The sequence below is a fragment of the Cupressus sempervirens genome, chromosome 1 (genome assembly GCF_028749045.1).
Source record: "Cupressus sempervirens isolate cs-2001-9-10 chromosome 1, ASM2874904v1, whole genome shotgun sequence".
Classification (NCBI taxonomy): Eukaryota; Viridiplantae; Streptophyta; class Pinopsida; order Cupressales; family Cupressaceae; genus Cupressus; species Cupressus sempervirens.
Window position 1 is genome coordinate 303,047,399 of NC_143118.1, and position 25,644 is coordinate 303,073,042.

Below are 25,644 nucleotides of genomic sequence, written 5' to 3' on the forward strand. Positions count from 1 at the left end.
CGATGTTAAGAATGGCTTTAAATATGTATTGTTTAACTTCATTACTGACAAGTTGAACATTCAAAACCTCCTTCCCTCTAACATTTTTTGAACTAGATGTCATTTTGTCAAACTAGGGTTTATGAAAAAGTAAATTGCGTAGCTTGGCTTGTGATAAATACCTTGTGAAATCTAATAAACTGGTGTGAGATTGTTGCTAAAATCTCTACAAATGCTTTGAACAAGTTTCTGAATCACCTTCTGCTCTACTTGCTCTTGCTCAAATTTGAAATGATGAATAATGAGCAAAAATTAATCTTATACCCTTCCAAAACCTTGCATTTAATGCTAACTACTTATACAGTTGTAAGCTCAAAAATAACCATTTTTAGGTTCACTCAAAATCCATCAGATGTTTCCACCACTCGACAGCTACTACAATCTCGACATCAACTAGATAGTCTGACAATTGGCATCAACTAACATTCCACTCGGCACACATAGGAAACATTTCATGCTCGGCAACAACATGAAAAACTTAAAGATTTAACTTGAATTTTCAACAGCATCTTACATCTTTATTCATGCTAATATAGTCTTTTCAAAATTGTCTCCTTTGAAAATGATGTATGATATAACACTTGAATATCAATCCCACATACCTCTTGATTGCCAAGTTTGATGAGGTGTGATCACCTAACCCATTGGATGCAGTGATCCCTTCTCCATTTAATGTGTTGCAATCATCCTTCTTTTTCCATGTCTTGTCCATCTCATCTCTGATGTGCTCAACATCTACCTTGCCTTTGTCTTTATCAAATTCACACCTTGGTGCCTTTGACCTAGTTGGACAATGCTTATTGATGTGACCAGTCTTCAAATAGCTAAAACATGTGGTTTGACTCAACCACCTTTTGTAGTTACCACTAAAGTGTATCCTAACACAATTCTTAGGAACATGTCCATATTCTTGAAAATAATGATAGCTATGTCTTGTATTATAATCCCAATTATAAAAGTTTCCATTGTTTCTTACCTTTTTTGGCTTGTTTGATGACCACATGGATTTGGATCTACATTCAAAAGCTCTATGTACATACTTCTGACAATCATAGCAATATCCTTCAAATCTTTGTTTATGCATGGTCCTGGTTTTGCATTCATGTGCCTGATGGCCTTGCTTGTTGCACTTGTGAAAATGAGTCATGTTCTTAGGCTTGACATTCTAATTTTTATTCTTTCTCCTGCACATATTAGCAGTATGTCCTTTCTTACCACAATTATGGCAAGTAGATTTGGCATTCTTACCTTTGTTGTTCCTTTCTTCAGCAACTTTGGATGATTCTCCTTCAGTGCTTGTGTAACCCAATCCTGATGTATCATTGTTGGATCTAGGGGATCTCAATAATTTCTCAAAGTATTTGATGGCTTCATTTGTCTTGTTGAAACTTTCAACAAATTCCTTTTCTCTTTTTAGGCCACTCTGCAATTGTTCATTCTACAACTTCAATGTAGTTATCTCAATGTCCTTGACATTCAATTCATAGTTGGCATTCATCATTTGACTTAGAGTATCCAATTACATGTTAGAAATCTTGGTTAGTTCTATTGACTTATCTTCCAGTCTATTAACCAAAACTTTTTTGTCTTCTTCAATCATGGCTTTGTCTTCCATGGCTTTCTTCTTCTATTCAACCACTTCACATACCAATATGGCTTGTGGTTCTTGTTCTAACTTGAGATTTTTTATTTTCTCAGCTTGGATTCTATTCTTTTCTATTAGATTTGCAACTACTACATCAAATTCATATGAGTCTCCATCTTCAAGTAGCTTAGTAGTGTCTATCTCTTTTTATTGTGTCATTCTCCGCAATAGAAATTTCTTTCCTTCTCTTCAATGATTTCTTTAGTTCCTCTCTTGCCTCATTTAGTTGATGTAATATGAGATGTATTTCAATCTCTTGGTTTTCAATAGTCTTTCCCAACTTGTAGACTTATATTTCAAGATCTTTCCTCAAATTTGCAAAGCTTCTCTTTTAGAGAACAAAGCTCTTATACCAATTGTTGGAATTACAAGTGAAAAGAGTAAACTTCTGGGGGGGTGTGAATCAGTAGTTTAAACTTGGACCCATAAAAATTTCACCATTTAATCATCATATGCATTCAATATGTAAACTTAAATAACATGTAAAGAATATGTATCTAAATCATGTAAACATGTAAGTAATCACACTCATAACACCAGATATGATTACGTAGAAACCCTCCAAGTGAGAAGGTAAAACTGGGGTGGGGATGAAACCCACAAATCTTCACTGTTGTAGTAATAAAGTGTATGTAATGAAGATTACAATGATTTGACCATGAATCATGGTCTACCCTATGAAAGGTCAGCCCTGTTAAAGGATTACAAAGACTGTTAGGTCTCACCTTATTAGATGATTTCAACACCATGTTAGAAGTGTGCCTTGTTAAAGGACTTCAACTTACAACTAAGTAAGCACCCTATTAAAGGATTTCATACAGCCTGGTAGGACTACTTTGTTGAGAGATTTAATTGAAATCACTTGTTAAAATGTCTCAGCATAGATCCTATGATTAGCACTTGCTTGCCTAATTACAGAGCACCTCTAAAAACTTTATCCTTTTAATCCTTCTCGATCAGATGTCATAATGTTGTATCCTTCTCTCTATCATATGTTCTTCTCTAGCTAATTTTGTAATTCACTATCACCTTGAATGCTCTGTATGGAAACTATCTTGTTCACTCCTCCAATTCGATCACTCACCCATAAAGAGTTTAGGGCTTTGTCCTCCTTAAGAATAATTAGGTGGCTTAGGGTTAGGTATGAATCTACGGCTAAGATTCATCCATATTGTCGCTTAAACCTTCCTATTTTCTAATTGGCTACATGCAATTGCATAGGGAATCCAAATAGAGATTCGTCCTTATCTCCAAAAGATCATAATCTATCCTTAAGTTGGCTCAAAAATGGTTTACATAGTTGTTTGTGCCATTACAAAAAAATATGTCAAAACTATGTCACTCGGCATATGAAGTCTCTGATGCTTGACATGCACTATTTTGTATACTATGACTTGGCACCTACATTACTCGGCATCCACTATTTACTTGACTCCTGAATCACTCTGCATGGTCTATCCACTCAACACTTGAGTGACTCGGCACTCATTGCAACTCGACATGGTCTAATATTTACATGTTGTGCTTGGCATGTATTACTAGTTCAACATGAACTGAGTAAATTTCTTAAGTGTGTTGACACTCACTTGTCAAAACCAATTTGAGATCAACAGTTAGAATTAACAATGGGAAAGTAAAATTTGAGAGGCAGGGGGTGAATCAACACTTCAAAACTTTAACCATAAAAACATTCACCACACTTCCATCTCACTATTTGCATGTAAATTGACATAGCTAGCTACACATGTTCATCCATAGCATGAAACAAATAACACAACATAATAATTTTTTTACCTAGAAACCCTCCAATGAGAAGGTAAAACTGAAGCGGGGATGACACCTATAGATCTTCACTACTGCAGTTGTAAAGTGTATCCAATGAAGGTTACAATAAGTTTGATCATAAACTATGATCTACCTTGTGAAAGGTTTATCCTATTAAAGGCGTACAAAGACTGTTAAATCTTACCCTATTAAAGGATTTCAACACCCTACTAAAACTATGTCTTGTTAAAGGACTTCAACTTATAATAAAGTAAGCACCATGTTAAATGATTTACAAAAGCTTGTTAAGACTACTTGGTTAAGAGATTTTCATTGATTCACCTATTAGAATGCTTTAGACTTGATCCTTCAGTTAGCATCTCTCTACTAGATATCAAATCTCCTCTTTCCTGATGTGTACTTGATCCTCCTAATACAATGTATCTCTTCTAACCTTTAACTATTCTGCTATGTTCTCTCTAACTGATTATGCAATTCATCTCTCTCACAACCTTAGTCACCATGAACACTCTCTTTGTACTTAGCATTTGCCTTTCTTTTCTCATCCACACATACAAACTCTTTAGGATTTTCCCTCCTAAGAAGACTTAGGTGAACTATGGTTAGGTAGGAATAAATGATTATAAGTCACCTATTTTGATGTTTAGAACATCCCTTAATCTGATTGGTTTCATGTACTGCATAGGGATTTGTAATATACGCTTGTATACATCTTCTAGAATTGTAAAACAATCCTTAATTTGACCCAAAAATAGTTTACATAGGAGTTTGTGCCATTAAAAACAACTATGTCCAAAAAAATTCACTTAGCACTTGAAGCCTCTGATGCTCAACATCCACTACATCTTCAATGTTGTTTCTTGTCTCCTAAATGACTCGACATACTCTATTTGCTCGGCTCATGAGTGACTTGGCACTAACTATCTACTTGGTACATACTATTGTTTGACATTAACTATGTATATTACTCGACATATATTGTCTGGCAACTAATGCTTGGCATGCTTTGATCGCTCAGCTCACACCGATCACTCAGTCTGCACTATGAATATGACTAAGTATGTAGTCACTCATTTGTCAAAACCAATGTGAGATTAACATGGCCCTATTTCACTCTCCTATCTATGTTTCTAGATTCACTTCATCCCTTTGTTATCTTATTGTATTTTAATATGATGACATCATTTCTAGCATGTATTTGTTGTGCTACATAAGGATTAATATCTAGCATGTAATCCCTTGGGTACTCAGACTAATCAACTTATCGAGGCCTTAGGGGATTATCTAGCTCTTCTTCTTGTTATAAACTTGAAGTATAAGAAGGTTTTCATGGAGCGAGATTCCATGTATATTATCAATTGTTGGGTGATACTCCTCCCCCTTATTCTATATTTAATTTGAAACCCCTTTTAAAAGATATTATTAAAACCTTTGATAAGGTCTTCATATATCATGGATATCATAAAAATAATACCACAGTGGATTGGATGAAAATTAAGGGATTAAAGCTAGCCATCAGATGATCTAGCAATGTAAGTGAGATTTTGGTTATGAGGAAAAAGCCATCCTTGGGAACAATCATACTTATATGAAAGTAGGCAATTGGTTTCAACATTTCTGATGATGTTGAGTCTTTTCAATGTGATGATTTTTAATGAAGGATGTGTGCAATACATTTATTGGGATTTTTATTTTATTTTTGATTTCACATGCTTTCTAGGTTACTAATTTTATTGGAACCCTTTCTTCTTGTAATATAGGAAGGTACTTTGCCATTTATCTATGTGTGTTGTTGGGAATTGTCATAGATTTTTCTAGTGTGGATGGTGGTAGAAAGATTCAAGCCCATATCTTGTAAAGAGTGGAAGATGGAGCCATGGGTATGGAGTAAGCTAATACTAGGGGAAATAACTGATTATGTGGAGAGATTAAATGGAGGTAATCCCCCAATGACCAAATTATTAAAAAAAGGTTAGAGAGATGGGATCAGGGAGATTTGTGGAAGGAATGTTATTATTAATGAGGCTATTATTGTGGTTGTCTATGGTTTTCCTATGGTCGATATGAAATTTCACAGGGACAAGAAGATTGTAGATGCTACTGTGAAATGTTTCCCAAAGACCAATTTTGATCAAGAAGCTATGGTTCATGTTAACAAAAACTATTTTTCCACTTAAAGTATAAAGAAAATTTGGGTGAAAGTACTCAAGCCAGTCATGTAATACATTACCTTAGACAAAAGGTTTATAAGAGACTAAAAATACCACCCCCACCCCCCACCAAAAAAAATACATTTTAGGTACAATGAGAAGGTTTCTTTATTAGAAGCTCTTTATTTCTACTATTGTGGAATTCTATGTGAATCCTAGTAATAATCTTGCTCTTCATGAGGGTCTCATGGTTCTCATTTATGAGAGTTTTAAAGTTAATATTATGGAAATCCCTATTTCATAGGATTGTGATTTTGATGATACTTTTATCAAGGAGATTGATGTAGATAATGGGTTTGATTCACATGATTCTAAATTTGAGGAGCCCCCTCCCAAAAAAGGTATATTTGTTAAGAGGAAATATTTTTTTACTAAGCCTCTTGCCTCCTCTATCGCTAAAAAGAAGAAGAAACCTTATGTTGGAAATAAAACTAAGTATATCCATATGGTATTCTCTGACTTTGAGGTTGGGAAGGAGAAAAATTTTGATGTTGAGGATTTTGATATTTATGTTTGTGGTGATGATGGTGCTCATTCCTCGCTTCCTCTCATTCTCATTCACATACTATGCATGTTGCTCTTTCTATTCCCCATTATGGTTCCCCTCTTCCTATGGAGGATTCACCCACTTTGGGTGCTATATTTTTTGATGTTGATAAAAATATTGTTGCTTCATCATGAAATTTTGTTGGTTGGTTCTAATCTCATGAAGGAGGGGATAACAAGAGTGGGAAAGATAACATTGATTAAATCTAGGAGAATGATCACAAGGTTATATTGGAGGGAGGAGATTTTTTTATGCTGCTAATAACAAGGATGATGTATCTAGTATACTACAAGATGTGAAAATTGGGTCTCAAAGTTACCATAAGGTGTTGAAATGGGTTCTCCAAGAAATTAAGGATGTAAAAACAAAACAATTGGCCACCAATGCTAGGATTGAATATTGGGACAATTTTGGTTTAGGAAAGGACTATACTTACCCAAACATGATCAAATACCTCATGGCGTCAGTAGGAAGGGTTAAATCTCTCCTAGTTGAGAATGTTAAACATGCAGTCAATTTTGATTCCAAGCTCTCTAAAATTGAAGGTAAGGTTGTTGGATTTGAAGATTCTCTTCAAAATATTGGTGACCAAAGTCATAAAATTGTAAAAGATTATGCCAAAAAACTAATGATTCCTCTTAGTACACTAGAAAGAAGCCCACAAGAGAATATTATTATTTAGGTTGATAACTCTTTGGAGGCTAGTTAGGGTAAATAATTGGCTCCTCATAAAGGGACTAAGGCTTCTATCAAGATGTTATCATCCTTATAGGTTGTCAACAAAGAGGTTGAAGATATCCAGGCTACTACGGACCATATGACTCATTTGGGGGAATAAGTAACCAATGTTCTAAAAATTTTACATTAACTTTCTTTAGTTTTTAGTTTTTGTTGTTTGTTAGTTGCATTGGTGCTCTATTTCCCTTTTGCTTTTGGGTTAGCTTTTTCTTTGTTTTTTGCTAGTACTGTCTCTTGTTTTAGATTTTGATTTTCTTTGACTCTTAATGTTTCAACCTTAAACTCCGCTTTGTATATGGGTTTCAGGTCCCTTAAAACCTATTTCTTAATGAATCAAAAATATCTTGTGTGCAATCTTATGTTTTCTTGAAATCAAATGTCTCGTATAAATTGAAACCATTTAGGGAGGCATGATGTGTTCTTCTCTTCTTTTCTTGTTCAATGCATCAAATATATTTTATGAACTTGCATTCATTGATGTCATTTCTTGCATGCATTAATTATTTACTATAAAGATATTTATACCTCATGTCGCAACCTTACAACTGCTTGGAGGAACATCTTTGTTGTGAAAGAACTCTCATTTAGGTCATATGTTGGATATTGTTTCTCACTTCCTCTTAAGGATCTATTACCTCTATGTTGCTCCTCCCGTGTATACTGTGATGACCTTCTTACTTGGAAGTGCATATCTTGTATACTTGGGATGATCAATAAGTAGTTCTAACATGGTATCTCTGAATCTTCCTTTTCATCTCTCTATGGCTTTGCATTATTTTATGACACATTCTTATTTTTGGCATGCAATACTTTGTTTCACGCAATATATGATTGTCTCTACTTCAAAAATTATTTTCATGCCCTAGATTCATATGTTTGTAATTAAATAATCATTTTTTTGTATTATTTACTTCATATGTATCTATTATAGCTTATATTTTGCACCTTATGTTGTTTGGAATCATATATCATATGAAGTATCTTGCCTTGCCTTCGTATCTCTCTCTCTCTTTCTCTCTAAGGATCTACTTTCCTTAGTACAATGATATTTGTTTATGATGTGACATTATTCTCATATAAGGAATTATTTTGTCTTGATTGGGGATTCTCTCTTACATGTGTATGTTCTTGATCATAAAATATTTATTTATTTGAAAAACCACCTTTATAATAAACATTTTCCCCTACTATGTTCTTAAAAGTTTATCATTCTTCATCAAGAATCCCCATTCACCTAGAAATGGGGGGATAAATGAGGCCATTTTTTCTTATCCTCCCCTTCTTTTGTAGTGAAGATGTTATATTTTTAAGACACTCCTCTTGTAGGTAGATGCCTTGACAACAATATATCTTCCTTTCAAAGATCTCTTCTGATAAGCGAAATATATTTTATCTACTTTCTTAGCTTGTAAGAGCCAACACTCTTCACTAGTTTTTGTTATACATTGTTGTTTGAAGAGATCTCCTTAGTGCTATACATAGGTATCCTTGACTATCTTCTTTATGATGTCTATAGATATATGGACATCATAAGGAGAGGGCATACATACAACCTCCCTTGTATTATATTTTATGCATTTTGATTTATTTATTTTTGTTGTCAATCTCTTAGAGTATCCATCCTTAGGATCCACATTTAGATACATATATCTCTATGGATAACATACCATTATCCATCCATCGAGAGCACAAACACAAAAAAACCTTATGGAGATAGACAAATTGATTTATGGGGTACACACACACACACACAAATTTCTTCATGGATAACATAGCCCAACCCATTCATGAGGAGCACACATACACATGCATGCAAATTCATCAGAAGGCACAATGTTTTTGTAGGATTGACTATTAAATCCTTCCATTTTTATATGATTGACCATTGGGCACACAAACTAGCTAGATTTTTCAATCCTATCTTTCTTGGTTCATAGTAAGACACAATCATCTCATTGGGTAAGGTAATCAAATATTTCTCTCCCTTTCTTTTTCTCTCATTTAGTAGATTAGATCATGGAGATTTTATCATTATTGGTGATGCTCATATTTTTCATATGTGATCACTTATGCTTTTGCAATAGCTCTCCAAATATGATATTAGTGGGTAAGGCATTTTTAATTGAGGTCTCTTTCACTAATTGATTTGGAGTTTGTTTTAATACGAAGCCCTTTGTGTGTGTCTTTTATTTTAATCTTGTATATTTTGCTTCATTTTTGTGCTCTTGTGCATGGATACAGAGTTAGGATCCTTAGTTTGGGGGATTATATCCTTAAACTTAGTTATATATTATCTCTTTCAAATTTAATACCTCATTCATCATCTCTCTCAACTTCTTTCTCTTCCTTTATCATGAGTATGACTTGCATCGTACTCCTGCTAAAGTGGGGGCTAAATGTACAATCTCAAAAAATGTACACTCACTTTATAAGACCTCTTATCCCTCCTTAGTGTGTTTTGGTATACTAAGAACTCCTATTGCCATTAATGACTTAAATCAAAGTCCTTTCTTCTTCTAATCTTGATCAAAACTCTATGCTAGAACCAATTTCTATGCATGGCTTTCCATTTATTCTCCCACCAAATAAATAATGCTTTAAATTTATTTTTTATAATTTTCTCACATATATCATCATGTTTACTCAACTCCACAATATTTCTCAAATTTAGAGCTTATTTTTTGGCCCTTACTCCAAATCATGGATAAGCTTATCCCCTACCTACAATAGGAGATGTGATTTTCCTTTACCTAGATGTTATGGGACGAGGTTGTCACTTCAGCATTTTTCCCAAAAGAAATCTTGTTCTTGATGTCAAATAATGTTATTTTTAGCCTTGTACATTCAACCCTTTTTTATTTCAATTCTAAAATCACTATAAAAGGAGGTTTACTCACTTTGTTTGGGCATCCACTACACACAATTTACACAAACTATCGATGCTCAAGTTCTCAACATGTATTAGTCAAGTTCTTAAGAAAGCAAGCAAGAAATTCTTCTTCATTCATCCAAGCATTCAAGATCTTCATCCTTCATCATGCATTCCCTCTCCTAGATCTAGCTTCATTCTTAAAACATTGAGGTATATTGCAAGTGCATACATACATGAGGTAAAATTAAAATAAATATAATAATTAATAAAATATTTTAAATTGCTCGACTATCACTTGGAATGCTTTTAGTTGGGATGTTTTAACTTTTTAACTATATGATTAGTGAGAAAAGATTGACATCTTTAGTGCCAAGGATTAGAGAATTAAAGTGTATCAAACTAGTGGACCCTATACAAATACATCTTTAACATATAACAACAATGTTGAATTTTTTGATTTAAGACACCAACTAGAATGTAGTCAACTATACACATTTAAACATGGAAAATAAATGATAACTTATGGCCAAAGTGACATCATAAAACCATGAAAAATCTAATGATGAACATGAGTAAATTTCTCAAACACACATTGTGATTTGCTAATATAACTTGATCCACAACCCTTTCCTTAATAATGCTCTCCCTCCTCGATTGGAAGAGGGAACTAAACTTGCCTTGCATCCACCTCATTATTGATAAGCTAGTTAATCCATCAAAATTTTAATCACTTTTGTATACAAATTTACATATTTCTAATTGATAATTAGTTCATGAGAATTAAACAACATGATAAGGTCAGCATGCAATATGTAAGAAGATTTGGAGATCAACAAAGATATTGATGAGCGGGAAAGGGAGCGGTTCTAGAGCTTTCAAACTGAGGGTTTCTTGTAGATGCGGGAGTGTTGTAGGGGTCTCTGAGATTGGTGAGGGGGAAGATAATGATGATGATGAGGATGATGTTGCACTTGGCTGTGAGGGAGTTTGTTTTTATTAGCTTTTGGTGGAATTTTCCCCGTTGGATCCAGTTGTCTTTCTATCCCAATGCTCTCTATTTGTTGGTCTGAAGGCAAGGGTTTTTCAAACACATCATCTTTCTCTTATGTGGTGCAGTCTAGCTGGGAGTTTTTTCCATTGGGTTGGAACTCATGTTGGCTGTGGCCTTCATTGTTTGAAAAGGATGTGCAAAGATTGGGGTCTGGCCTTTGGTACCATTCTTGCTAGTGACAATGTTGATGGGTTCCTCCAGGGTGTCGCTCTTTGCTGGGGGAAGCTTTCTTTTGAGGGCTGTTGTCTGATTTTTGTGAAGGTTGGATCTGCCCTTCTACATTTGTGGGGAGAGAGGCTTTCCCCCAGATTCATAGCTGGTTGTGATGGTTACATGGGCAAGGGTGGGGGTATTGGATTTCAATGCTTGTTCCAAGGCTCTCATTCTCCTTGGTTCATCTTACCTTGGAACAACATTATTTGGATCAAGTCTTTTGGATCCTGTGTCTTCCCAAGCTCTGGTGGGGAGTTTAGCTACCTGCATGGTACTCCTCACTTTTATGCTGGTAAAGACTTGGTGGGGATGGTTCCTCACCCCCTCCCTATGTTGGGTGTCATGATGGGTTGCTACCTTTGGGACAATCTTGGGTTGTGGAGGCTCATGCGGCTTGTCTCTCTTGGGTACTACTGGTTTCAAGCATTAGGTTCTTGTGCCTTTATGCTGGTTGATCAAGCTTGGGTTCCCCCATTAGTGGGTGGTTGGTTCTTTGTTGGGAAGGCTCTACATTGTCCTCTCATTATGAGTAAAATATTGTTACAGAGGTGGTGGGCTTGGATTTTTATCTCTGCTCCTTCTTGCATGGCTTCTATGGAGGTAAAGCTAATTCCTATTGAGGTGGAGATCTGGTGTGAGTTGCTAGTTGTGGAGGAGACTCCTTTTGAGGGGGACATTCTCAAGGCTATTGCTTGTGATAGGTTGGGGGGTTGGTGGTTCCATCTTCCTAACCTTGATGTTTGGTTCCTTGTTGGGAGGGCTCTCCATTGTCCTCTCATTATGAGTAAAATGCTATTACAAAGGTGGTGGATTTGGATTTTTGTCGCCGCTCCTTCTTGCATGGCTTCTATGGAGGTGAAGTTATCTCCTATTGAGTTGGAGATTTGGTGTGAGTTGTTGGAGACTCCTATTGAAGGGAATATTTTCAAGGCTGTTGCTTGTGATAGGTTGGGGGGTTGGTGGCTCCATCTTCCCAACCTTGATGTTTTGATCTTCTCTCCCCCTATTTCTATTGTGGGGGACCCTTTCACTATTGAGGTGGGAAAGGAGAATGTTGTGAGTTGGAAGATCTTCGAAAGTGCTAGCCTGAGAAAGGGGCCAAGATGGTTATGGATCTCTGGTTCTAACAGAGAAGAAAGGATAGGCAGGTTGTTGCCTTGTTTAGTTGTTCAATTTTTATGGTGATGAAAGGACCTCCTTCTTTCTGGTTCTTGTCTTCTTGTGATTGGATGTACGCTGGAAGTTTTATAGGGCTCATCCAAGTCCTTGGTTCTTGTTGTTGGTTATGTTTTACAACTTGTATGGGGGCTTGTCCCAAGGTGTGTCATTCTCAGACCTTTGTCTTTGACAGAGGTAAGTCTATATTGTAGATCCTTGGTGATCCTGGATTTGGCACTAGGTGTTGTTAATTCTATTTAGCAGTATCTAGTGTGAGTTGTTTGTACCACGAGCAAGCACCCTCTTGCTGCTTTTCTTAATCAAAAACATGATAAGGTCACATTCATTTCATTCTTAACCAAAAAAACTAATAATTATATTCAACATTCACATGGATACATACAAAATATATATTTCAAAGAAACCATTTCAATCTCAAAATTTCAGAAGAATGTCACATCTTTGAATGTATCATGTTATGCTAGAAATAAGTAGAATTAAATGGCAAAATTAATTATTATAGGTAATAAATAGGAAGGAGTTAGTCCACACAACCCATAATCTAAATACCTTGTTCCATGTTTAAACAAGTCAATACAAGATTTACTAATTCCCACATGTTTGATATTTAATGTGATCAATTTTTATAATATCTAACCTACTAACCAAATGTAAGTATAAATAAGTGGCAAGGAATTAATTAAGAAGAATTAAGGTGCTTGGTCATGGTCCAAAACCTTCGACTAGGTCACCCCAACCACCAATATTGCCACTTTAAAGAGAATGGGATTGAGAGAGATCAACCCCGAAGTTTGCAATTAACTCACTACTTGATTTTTTTTCTTTTTGATAGTGATTAAAGAACTCATGCTTAAAACTATCACATGTTCTTAAAGCCTCCAATATAACAATTCATTTGTAGTTACAATATTTTTTTATTGTGGTATTGATAAAAATCATATAATCTCCTTTCACTACAAGGTTAAAGCATATTTTTTTAATGTCAAAATCAAACTAACTACTAGCAATAGCACCTTAGTGTGCAACGGGAACGTCCTAATTATTTATAAAAGGCTTTTTTATCCTTTATTTTCATTAATAAACAATCACCATATCAATGAATGCAATCAAAATGATTGTGTTTTAAATGAAGAGAGTGATTTAAATGTTGTCATTTGAATATAAATATGTAAGATATTGGAAGTAGTTAGAATTGAATGAGTATTATGTGGTTGCATAATGTGCACATAGGTAATATTGTTTGGAGTATTATTATTGAAAATATGTGCATTTTTTTTATATTTTTTAAATTATTGGATAAAAGGTAGATCACATATGAATTATTGTATAGGGAAATAGAGTGATTAGCTCTACCTTCATTGTTGGGTCGCCATTTAAGTTATTTTAAGTCAATAGACCATGCATGCAAGCATTAAAAGAAAAAAAAATTGCCCCTGTTTAAAAAACAAATTGCACGTTTGAATGATACTAATGTTTTATGTGTTTTACATACCATAATATTTTTAAGTAATATTAATTTTTATTAAACAATTTTAAATATATAAGAAATATTAAATAGTTTTATTTTGTAGTTTCAATTACTAATTGGTTTTATTATTTAATCTAGATTATAAAATAGTTAACATATATTTATTTATTTATATGTTGTTTATTAATTATTCTATTTTTTTTTATTAATAATAAATCTAAATCAAATTTAAAGACACTTTTTTAAATTTATGTAAAAATTATAAATAATTACAAGAAAAATAAACTTTATAATCTTTTAATCAAGATAAATAAATATATATTTTATAGTTTTTTTTTTTTTTTTTTTAATAGTACATTTTATTATGATTTTATTTTTTCAAACTTTTTTCCTGTGTTAATGTGTTTCTATTGGTACAAATTGCATGTGTCAGGGGGAGATAATGTTTATACGGGAGATGACCAAGTCGTTGCACACGCTAGCTTTGGGCACCTAGAACTCTTAATTTGTATTTGGTGAACATCTATAAGTGAGTGAAGAGCCTAAAGCTAACCTTTGGGCTTTTCCACATTTACGAGCTCTTCGTAGAACTGGTAGACTGCGAGATGGTCTGAAAGTGCATTTTTAAAATGCTCACCTGAACCTGTTATGTTCACCCCCAATAATTAGACATTAGAATGTGGGCAGCTACTAGATGGTCTCCCCTACATAATATGCATAATCTTGATATGATGGTGCCATAGATTCAACTTCACTTTTTCAATTGACAATGCTATGTTTTTTAATTGTACACAAATTACATGCAAAATATTTATCCTAATTGGCCCACAATGCCTATGTATCCTAATTGATTTCTAAATTCAGGCAGGGCTTTTCAAATGTGAAACACCCTTTGATTTGACTGTCAAATTATTTCAAAACTCTCATTTTGCACAGGCTAAAAGATATTGGGGGAAGTTGTGGATTTTGGAAAGGTACTTCTAATTTCAACATTACACTTGGCATTTCACACTCCAAACGACTGCCATTAGGTGCAATGAATACATATTCCTTCTGCGTATTGAACCACTTCACCGTTCCAGACCATTTCTCTGCTATTTCTGCAAACCCTAGAAAACCCACAAATTACAAGAAAAAGAACCGAGCAGAACAGAGAGCCCTCGGCTTAAAACCTCTCTCTACGAATGTGTGTGGGGTCTGTCAAACTCTTGCAAAGGATTTCCTTCCTCCAAGAAAGAGAAAAGAAGGTTCTTATGATTGTGATCCCTTTGCAAGTCTTCGCCAACATTGCTAGCATGGTTATTGACACGACAGGTCCGTCTACAAAGGATTGGTTTAGATGGCAACAATAGTTTAGATGCTCGTTGGTATTATTTTATTTTATGATGTGCAGTCATTTTCCCAATAGTTTGGTCAATAAAAACACTCAGAGAGACATCCAAGACTAATGGAAACGCTGCTGAGAATTTGGCAAACCTGACCCTCTTCAGGCAATTCTACATTGTTGTTATGAGTTACTTATTTTTTCATCACAGTCACAACTTACAAATACAAATGGGTGAGATGAGGTTGTAAGTCTTGCCTTCTATATTTTTATATTCTACAAATTTCAGCTTGTAGACAAGAATCCTTACTGTGTTTCAATTTAGTTTTTTAAGTTTCACTCATGTACTTTCGAACGTCTACATTATGAATTAAGATTAATGATACTCAATTTAAATTTACATGATTCAATCATTACATACAATGATAATTCTAGTTTTTAAAGTTTCATTCATGTACTTTTGAATGTCTACATTATGAATTAAGATTAATGTTAGTATGGGAAAAGTAGTTTTGTAGCTCAATTTGAATTTACATGGTTGGTGCAGAGTTTTATGTTCATTCATTTCATATGTTGATAATTATAGTTTTTAAAGTTTCATTCATGTACTTTTGAATGTCCACATTATGAATTAAGATTTAATGTTAGTATGGGAAAATTAGCTTTAGAGTTCAATTTGAATTTACATGGTTGGTGCAAAGTTTTATGTTCATTCATGTCATATGGCGATAATCCTGTTGGGACTCAAAATTGAAGCCCTGATTTTGAGTACCATTCAAAAAATCAAACCTTATAAGTGTTTTTTAATGCATGTGTACCTGGCTGTCTATTTGAGGTCTAAGAGGTGTTTAATTTTTTCTAACACCTTGCATTCAATATTTCTATATGTTTCATAAAGATAAATTGTCATTCCAAGTCATCCTATGAAGTTCCGTGCTGAGTAATGTTCAAATCTGCATTTTTGCCCAACTGTCAAACAATGAGAGGAGGCCTTGCTTGCATTTGAATATCTTGCAACCAGTAGTGTTTCATGACTAGCCACTTTTGGAATATTTAGTATCCATATTAGAGAGCCTATGCTTCATATTTCGAGTCATTTCGTCATGTTTTGACTAGGTTTTGAATCCCTCAAAGTTGGTCATTTGCTATTGTCATGCTGATGCAAATTGTTCATAATTCTAGGAGGCCCTGTTTGACTTGTTATGACTTTGACTCAGTTGACCAAAATGAGAAAAAAAAATTGCATTGCATTTTAGAAGTCAAAGACTTTCTATGTTTCAATTTTGAGCTTATGAAAAATTTGTTTGATCAGTTTTCAAACGCAATTCCAAATGCAATTTATGATGTTTTACTAGTGTCAGTAAATTCAAATTAGTTGGTACCCCTGTTCATGATGTCATATCTCTGAATATGTGATAGGTGAGATCGAATGGATTGCACCATTATTTTTTACTCTAAAAATACTTTAAGTGTGTTAGTTTTCAAATCTTGACGAATTCGTCTGCACACTTTCTCAGGTCCATTCCGTTTGCAAAAATCACTTTTTTGCCAATGTTTCCAGTCCAACAAATCTGAGTAGCCCACTTTGACTGCTCGCTAAATTCGTCCAATTATTTTTCATGAGCCCTAATCGCATATTTATACTCTCCTCATGACAGTGAACTAATTCCCCAATTTTTGTGCCCCCAAGTGTCAGTTTGCCCTATTTTTAGAGCTGATTTCGAACACAATTTATTATTTTTTGACATGTTTTCTTGCAGGCAATTCTAAGATGGCAACTTTGACAGTCAATATCTTTTGACTGAGAATTTTTCATGATATAAGATTCAATAGGGTAAGAGTATCTAGAATAGAGAATCAACATGTCTAATCTCATAGCCCAGTCAGGTGTTTTTGTCAGTTTTTAAAGCCAGTCAAAGGACCTCCTCGCACAAAGTGGACAAGTTGCAAAAAAGAGGTGAATTGAGTTTTTAAAGTTGAATCAACAGTGATCGAATGGTTTTTAGTTAATTTCATATGTTCAATAGGCCACTTTGAGGATTTAGTTGTTTGGAAACAATTTTTTTTTAGCCGGACCCATTTTTGGGGCTCGACTAATCTCAACAAATCAAGAAGATATCTGGATAATAAAAGATACTTTCAAAAGACTTAAATGATTGTGATGGTCAAATTTCCTCAGCAATCGCATACTTATACTTTCAAAAGACTTAAATGATTGTGATGGTCAAATTTCCTCAGCAATCACATACTTTCATTTAAGATTAAAAGGGTTTGTGGATTTATGTGTACACAATAAATGAAATTGGGAGTTGAGCTTGTTGATGAGATTTGGTGTTTTGAAATCGTCTTTTAGGATAAATTCACTAGTAGCCCTCTTTGACATTGTGGTTTGAAAGTTATTCTTCAATATGGCACAAGCTCGATCATACTATCAAGATGGTATAAAGGGGCTAAATCATAAATAAGATTGAGCAACATCCTAATGGGGCAACATAACATTTTCAAATGAATTTATTGTTAATGAAGCTCAATATCTTCAAATTTAATGAGGGGACATTGATGAACCTGCATGAGTGTTTCTAAATATCTACATTTTGAACAACAAGGATGTTAGTAAAAATTCGCTAAGTGCTTTTGTTTGATCACAATGATGGAAATCAATATTTATTCCAACCAATCAATATTATGCATCCTGTTCTGGGAAAATCTCCAAGTTTTTCCCAAAGCTTCACCTCAACCCATTGCATATTGTGTCTCCTATGTTCCCTTTCTACACACTGTCCTAGTGCAGAGGAGACCAATCAAAAGGGGCAAGTGATAGGAGGACCTCTGAAAATAGAGGAGCGGCTGCTTAAAACTTGTGAATGAAGACCATGTCACTAAGATAGCCATTGAGATTTAGTGTACGAACGCCTATGAGATTTCCCATCTCCTTTGGAATCTCCCCTTCCAAATCATTGTGAGGCAATTTTAAAACTACTAATTAAGAACACAACTCGATAGTTGCAGGGATCATGCTCGTTAGCTTGTTATTTGACAAGTCCAAAATGCCCACTTTATCTGAATTTGTGCAAGTAGAACTCAAAATTTCTCTGGAGAGGTTATTTCCTGACAACGATAGAAAGATCGATACCCAATATGATGGAGGTCTAATGTTTGGAATAGAGTCATTAAACTTATTATCTGATAGATCTAATATGAATGAAACAAAATCTAGAGCAGGAAGTGTTTAATTTGTTGAAAGACCAGTGACAAAGAAAAGAATGGAGCTACGCCATGGAAGATGAAACACCTGGTGAAGAAGAGGCGTCATACATTTGAGTCAACAAGGAGAGCAGTTTGTGTAGTTAAAAGAAAGAGATCGGTTGAGTCAATGACACCTGTGTAAAAAAAAATGTTAGGCAGGAGTTGGTGTAGAAACCCACGAAAAATGAAGAATGGTGATATGAAATATTAATGTCAACCACTACATTGCGCAAGAAAAAGACCAAGCACAAAGCAGGGGAAAAAAAAATTCATAACACAATATCCCATATGCATTGTGATGTGGTTTTTCCAAGTGTTTAAATACAACTTTACACAATAGACTAAATATCTACAAGACGTGGCCTTTTTGAAAGTTGTTGACCCATGTGGAAGGCCCCAACATGGATGATGAAGACAACTGTGCACAGAGATCAAAGAAATCTTGAACAAGCATGCAAATCAAGGAAATGATGTGGAATTTGAGGAACAAGATGGTGACACATGGCCCCATCAAACGATGGTTTCTATGTCGCCAAACGAAGATGCATGACTGATAAGCATAGTGACATGACGACCAACTGAGATGGCATGTAGACTTGGTGTTGATGTGGCGGATGACTTGGTGCTGATGTAGTGGCATGGGTGAATTGGGTGAGGACACATGGGAATGAGGTGTCAAGGTCAAACCAATGGCATCGGCGAATCAGGTGAGGACATGTGGCGATAAGGTGTCAAGGTCAGACCAACGATATGGTGCCACATGGCACACATCTGGTGCCCGGGTGGATTTAGGAGGAATAAAATATTATTTTTTAATATTTTATTCATTTATTTGAATGGGCGTTCATATCAAAAAAATTCAAGGTTATAAATTTAAAACCTATAGTTTATATTATAGAGTTTTTAAATTTTTTAAATATTTTGCATTTTAATGTGCAACATTGAAGTTGGAGCCTAGAACTTTGAACGGCCATCAAGGGGGCATTTTTTTTCCGAAATATGGACTCCAATATACTGTTGGAATTGGTAGAAGACGAATTTTTCGATTTTGGAGTTATTTTTGCATAAGTTATCTCTAGTGCATGCTATAGTGGGATTTGTAATTCTTATGAATCCATAGTTTTTTATAGGTGTTTCAATTGCAAATGTCAATTGTGGTGACACTTGGCATGTTTGATTGCTCCAATATGTGATATTTTGATCCTAGTTAAAGTATTTGGCTTCTAATTAGCAATTTGATGTATATTTGGTTGAAATTTTGGTAATTGTTGTTTCTTGCCAAATCAATTATGTTTTCCATCAAGTGCTGAAGATATTTTCAGCTTTGGAGGTAAAATGAGTGAGGATTTGATTGGCCAGTTGTTGGGAGAGATTAGAGAGATTTTTTTAACTTCTTGGGGAAGTTTTCCAAGTGGACACATAGCGGTTGCAGAGAAGATCTGAGAATTCATTCCTTCTCCATCTTTCTTTCTCTCATTCATTGTAAGGGTTCCAATTTTTACTGTGAGACCAAGTAATTAGTTGGTTTTACTTCTTGTCTATTGAGCAGAGCTCTAGCTGTGGAGACCACACATCCATTCTTGTGCAGGTTTCTAGTTTCATTTCATGTATTGTTTCTCTAAGATAATGAAAATTGATGATAGATTAAGTAATACATCCTGAGTTTCATTTAGTGATACCAGTTAATGTATTCAGTATTTCCAAGGATATATACAAAAGGGGATTTACAATGAATTGTTTGTGTTCTCTTATTTTGTCTCCTAGTTCTTCATATGTTGTTAACTTTGTGATTAAATGGATAAGGTACATTTAATTTAAGACAGCTTGAATGAGTTGTGTGTTAGATTTGTTGTTGCTCTTAATTCAAGGAGTTAAGTAAATGCTTCAATGATTTCATAGGGTTTCTAGGTGTATGGAGGGGATGCTAGTAAGAATGGAGTTTGGGGATTTCGGTTGATAAACTTAATTGTAAGGCAATCAAGTTAGGCCATCCTACTGGTAGTGACTCTATGTTGCAATGGATAAGGCATTGATCACTAAATCATATGCAAGTTGGGATGAAGGTCATTTGCACAAATATTTTTAATCAAATTAGTTTAGTTTTTCATGTTTTGCAATGGGTTGAAAGGAATTAACCCTCACTTAGCTTATAGGTTCATAGGTTATGATTTGTAGCTATTTCATTCCTATGTTATTGCATAAGTATAAGAAGATATAAGGGTTCCATCTGTTGTTAATAGATTCAAGTGTATGTTTTAGCACTGGTACCATACAACTCACCTAGGTTTTGCAGAGCCTTAAGTAGTAGAAGGGTCTAGCCTTATAATTGGCCCAAGAATTGTAGTCAAGTGCATACATCATATGAATTTGCTAGCCTTAGATGTATTGTTCTAGTTTCTTGTTTATTTTTTAAATCTGTTGAATCTGGAGCTAACAAATCCTAGTTTTAAAAGTTTCATTCATGTACTTTTGAAATGTCCACATTATGAATTAAGATTAATGTTAGTATGGGAAAAGTAGCTTTGCAGCTCAATTTGAATTTACATGGTTGGTGCACAATTTTATGTTGATTCATTTCATATGGTGATAATTCTAGTTTTTAAAGTTTCATTCATGTACTTTTGAATGTCCACATTATGAATTAAGATTTAATGTTAGTATGGGAAAAGTAGCTTTGTAGTTCAATTTGAATTTACATGGTTGGTGCAAACTTTTATGTCCATTCATTTCATATGACAATAATCCTAGTTTTCAAAGTTTCATTCATGTACTTTTGAATGTCCACATTATGAATTAAGATTAATGTTAGTATGGGAAAAGTACTCTGCAGCTCAATTTGAATTTACATGGTTGGTGCAGAGTTTTATGTTGATTCATTTCATATGGTGATAATTCTAGTTTTTAAAGTTTCATTCATGCATTTTTGAATGTCCACATTATAAATTAAGATTGATGTTAGTATGGGAAAAGTAGCTTTGTAGCTCAATTGTAATTTACATGGTTGCAGAGTTTTATGTTCATTCATTTCATATGGTGATAATTCTAGTTTTTAAAGTTTCATTCATGTACTTTGAATGTCCACATTATGAATTAAGATTAATGTTTGTATGGGAAAAGTAGCTTTGTAGCTCAATTTAAATTTACATACTTGATGTGGAGTTCATTCATTTCATATGGTGATTCTAAATATACAGAAAAATGTCATGTGCTGCTATAGTTCTTACTTTACCTTGCAATGAACATTGTTTTTTTTTTTTTTTTTTTTTTTTTGCATGTTCATAGGATTTGGTTATTGTCCCTAGCCTACCATGTCTCGTTGTATACCTTCAATGATAAGATACTCACCACAATATTTCCAAGAGCACTTAGTTAAAGAACTTCATTGTTTTAACCATAAACAAAGTTTACAATCTTAAGTAGATAAGAAAATTAACCAAAAAGAAGGAAGCATTTAACATTTTGTGAATATTAACTCTAGATACAAAATAACAAAGTTAGTGGCTTTGTTATGGGTACTAGAACCTAGCACATCGATATGAGAATTTTTTTGCTTAGGTATTTGTATGGGTAAGGGAATATATATATATATGTGTTCAAAATTATAATTCATAAGAATAACTACACCCATAATTGCCAGTAAATAAAATATTTAAATTCCTCGTAGTCATAATCTAAATAAATGAAAATTCTTAAGTCTCACAATGTCATTGCACAATTAAAACTCAAAATTACAATTAATATTTAATAAATTTCATAATCTTCTTCGTCAATAGCATCAAACTCATGTGTAGAAATTGCCTAATCTATGGAGACTTTGGCATAACTATAGAAGCAAGTAGATTATGGAAACAATTTATAAAAGCATCATAGTTAGCATTTGGTTCAATTTCACTTGAACCACAATGAGTTACAATGCCACTAACTACCAGCCATGCACTATACGTGTTGCCGCATCTAAAAATATTTTTAGCAAGTTGTGTAATAATAATGTTTATGTTAGTGCTTTCAAGAGTTTAATCCCAATTCCTTGTTGCCACCTCATTTAATCAAGTTTCTTATGTGATGATAAATCCCATTAAATAGAAGGGGTTTGAGAGTGGAGACCCTCATGGGGTTGAGAGGTAGCAACCCTTATGGATATTTGGAAGCAATGCCCCTAATAAGGATAAGGGGTGGTGCCCTTGGTGTGGGTTTGACCCCCAAGGGTGTTGAGGGGTAGTGCCCCTTGTAGGGGTTTGTGGGTGGGCCCCTTGGTGCATTTCTTATCATGAAACAAGGAGTAGGTTGAGGGGAAAGTCCCTAGCACCAAGCACAAACTAAGGCCTTTAAACCACACAAACCTTCATGATGCATGTTATTTACATAATTTATTTCTTAAACAAGGAATTATGTATATAGACACTTTTTTTGCTTCTAAATTGTTTCTAAAGATCAACTTTTCTTTTAACTCCCTTTTAGGCAACCCTTTGCCTCCCTTGGGTTTGCCTAGGTTCGTCCTAGGTATAATGCATGTCATTTACATAATTTATCACTTAAGTAAGGAATTATGCATATAGACACTTTTTTCACTTCTAAATTGTTTCTAAAGATTAAATTTTCTTTTAATTTCTTTTTGGGCAGCCCTTGGCCTCCCTTGGGTTTTCTTAGGTTCGTCTTAGGTAGGCAAACCCATGGAACAATTGGCCTAGGACTCTACTCAAATTGTACCCATTGAAGACTTTTTTTTAACAATTTTCACTTCTAATTTGTGAATTAGTATAAAACACAATTGATATTGAATCTACACCTACATGTCATGTATCAAATCATTAAGTTATATCCATAGAAAGTCAAAATTCTATGATTTTTATGGATTTGTTCTAGTCTCTAGTTTTGGGGTAGGAATAGCAAAAGTGAGTATTTCAAATTTTTAGAATAATTATAAAAATGGGCAATATGGTCTAGAATATAGAATATGTTATCAGTTTTGATATGGATGCTAGTTTGGGTTTGTGGATCCAGTATATAGCTTCATCCTAAAGTATGAGTTAAATTTTGAATGTCACAATCATGTAAACATTAAAAACCACCATAATCTTGAACGTTGTTCAAAAATAAAATGATAAGCATTATGAAATTCTCATCTTTGAAATATTAAAATAATAATATCAAGTTTAACAATTATTTTTAATCATCAATTTTGTCGTCATTATTGACATTAGATGTGTGTATTTTTCAACATTGTTGCAAATGTACTAAGCACTACCATAATATTTGGTACATGTTTTCCAAATGACAGTAACCTCTTATTTAAAATTGAGAATAAGCATGAAGAGACATTTATTCATTACTTAGATAATTAATATAATAAAATTTAATCATTGTTATATATATATATATATATATATATATATATATATATATATATTACATCTCGTATATAATTATATAGAGGTTTATGCGACATAAGCTACCAAACATCAACACTTCCTCTTAGCTAGGGAGGATAAATCCACATATTACCTCAAAGTAATATCAATTTAGCAAGATTGAGGATTTTTTATAAGAAGATATCCATCATTTTGATATCACATTTGATATCAAGAGTGTTGGTATCCTAGAATATCAAAATATGATATTCACCAAATACTAATAAAATTTGATATCATATCTGATATCAAGAGTATTGGCCTCCCAGAATATCAATGATATTCACCAAGTACTCAAAATAAGGTTTGATTTCACATTTGATACCAAGAGTAATGGTCTCCTAGAATATCAATGATATCCATCAAGTACTCAAAATAAGGTTTGATATCAAGAGTATTGGCCTCCCAGAATATCAATAATATTTAACCAATACTCTGAGTAACAACCTTCCAAAATGTTGAGATACAAGACATTCACCATGTACTCAATTTGTTTGATCTCATAATACAAGTTATTGTAAGATTGTCACCTTACACTAACTTTTGCAAATACTAGAGACATCATTTTCAAGTCATGATGTACATAGGGGGGTAGGCCCATTAAAACCACATTGTCACAAGGTATATTTATGAATCACATTCCTCTTCACTGCTACAATTTATTGATGACTGGAAAATCTATCACAACATGGTTTACTCCCTCTAAATCAATATGTATTGAGATCAACGAAGGTTGACTAAATAGTATCTTCTATCTGCTCCCACTCTTTCAAGGTTGTATGAAATGTCAATATCCCTATGGATCTCAATCTCCCTCTTTTTCTTACAAAAAAAATTTCAAAAAAGATCAAGGAAAACAACTCTTATAATAGAAATACAAATAGTGATTAAATAAAAAAGATACTTAGGGATAATGAATATTTATCTGTGCATCAATATGCTTTTATTTAATCGTTAATTATCTTGACATTATAATTGAAATTGAAAACAATTTGCTTATTACATTAATTATTTTAGATGATCTCTACATCTCTCATACCCCACACTAGGGATTCACTTAATCTCCATGCAATCCATGAACCGACACAAAAGAGTTTGAGTGATAACACATAATCATATTGATAAATTACTCATTATTATAATTTTATCATATATAACAACTATATATAGATAACATATTATCATTTAGTACCCATGTTTGGAAGCCATTCATTTTAGGTACAACTTAGATATACCCTATTACAAGGGATTTTTTCATTGTGAAATTTGAAACTACTAAAGATAGAAATGCCATCATGCGTCGTGGTTTCTCATGGGGGGAGAAGTTTCCCTTGATGGCTAAACCTTGGTATAAGGAGTTTTACCCATCAACGAAAACTTTTAATAAGATCCCTCTATGGACCAGGTTGTTGAATCTCCCCCTTCACCTTTGTCCACTAGACCGGCCACCTTGTTCCCCGCTGCTCTTTTGAAAAATCTAGACCGAGGAAGTCTCCTTCTTGGTGGAAGGGGGTTTCAGATGATCACTACACGGTTCAAAAAGATTCTTTTGTTGGTAATGGTGACTCTTCTTAGGACACTTTGGTGGTGGACTTGATTGTTGTTTCTATTGGCACGATTGTCCCTTTGGTGGTGACATTTTCTATCTCTAGAAATTCGATTGTTGTCCCACCTATAGCTTCATCTTTGGATATTGTTGCCCCATCTCTGGAGGTTATTGATCATTCTTCTATTGTAGTTCATTCCCTGGCTATAGGGATTTTAGGGGATAGTTGTGGTGTTGTTGACTTTGCTTAGCAGAAGGTAGCTAGTTTGGTAGAGGATGGATGGACCATAGTTAAAGGAAAAAAGGTCAAACCCTCCACTCCTTTTGATATGGCTTTACGTACTCAAAATTTGGGACCAAAAGGGAAAGCTTG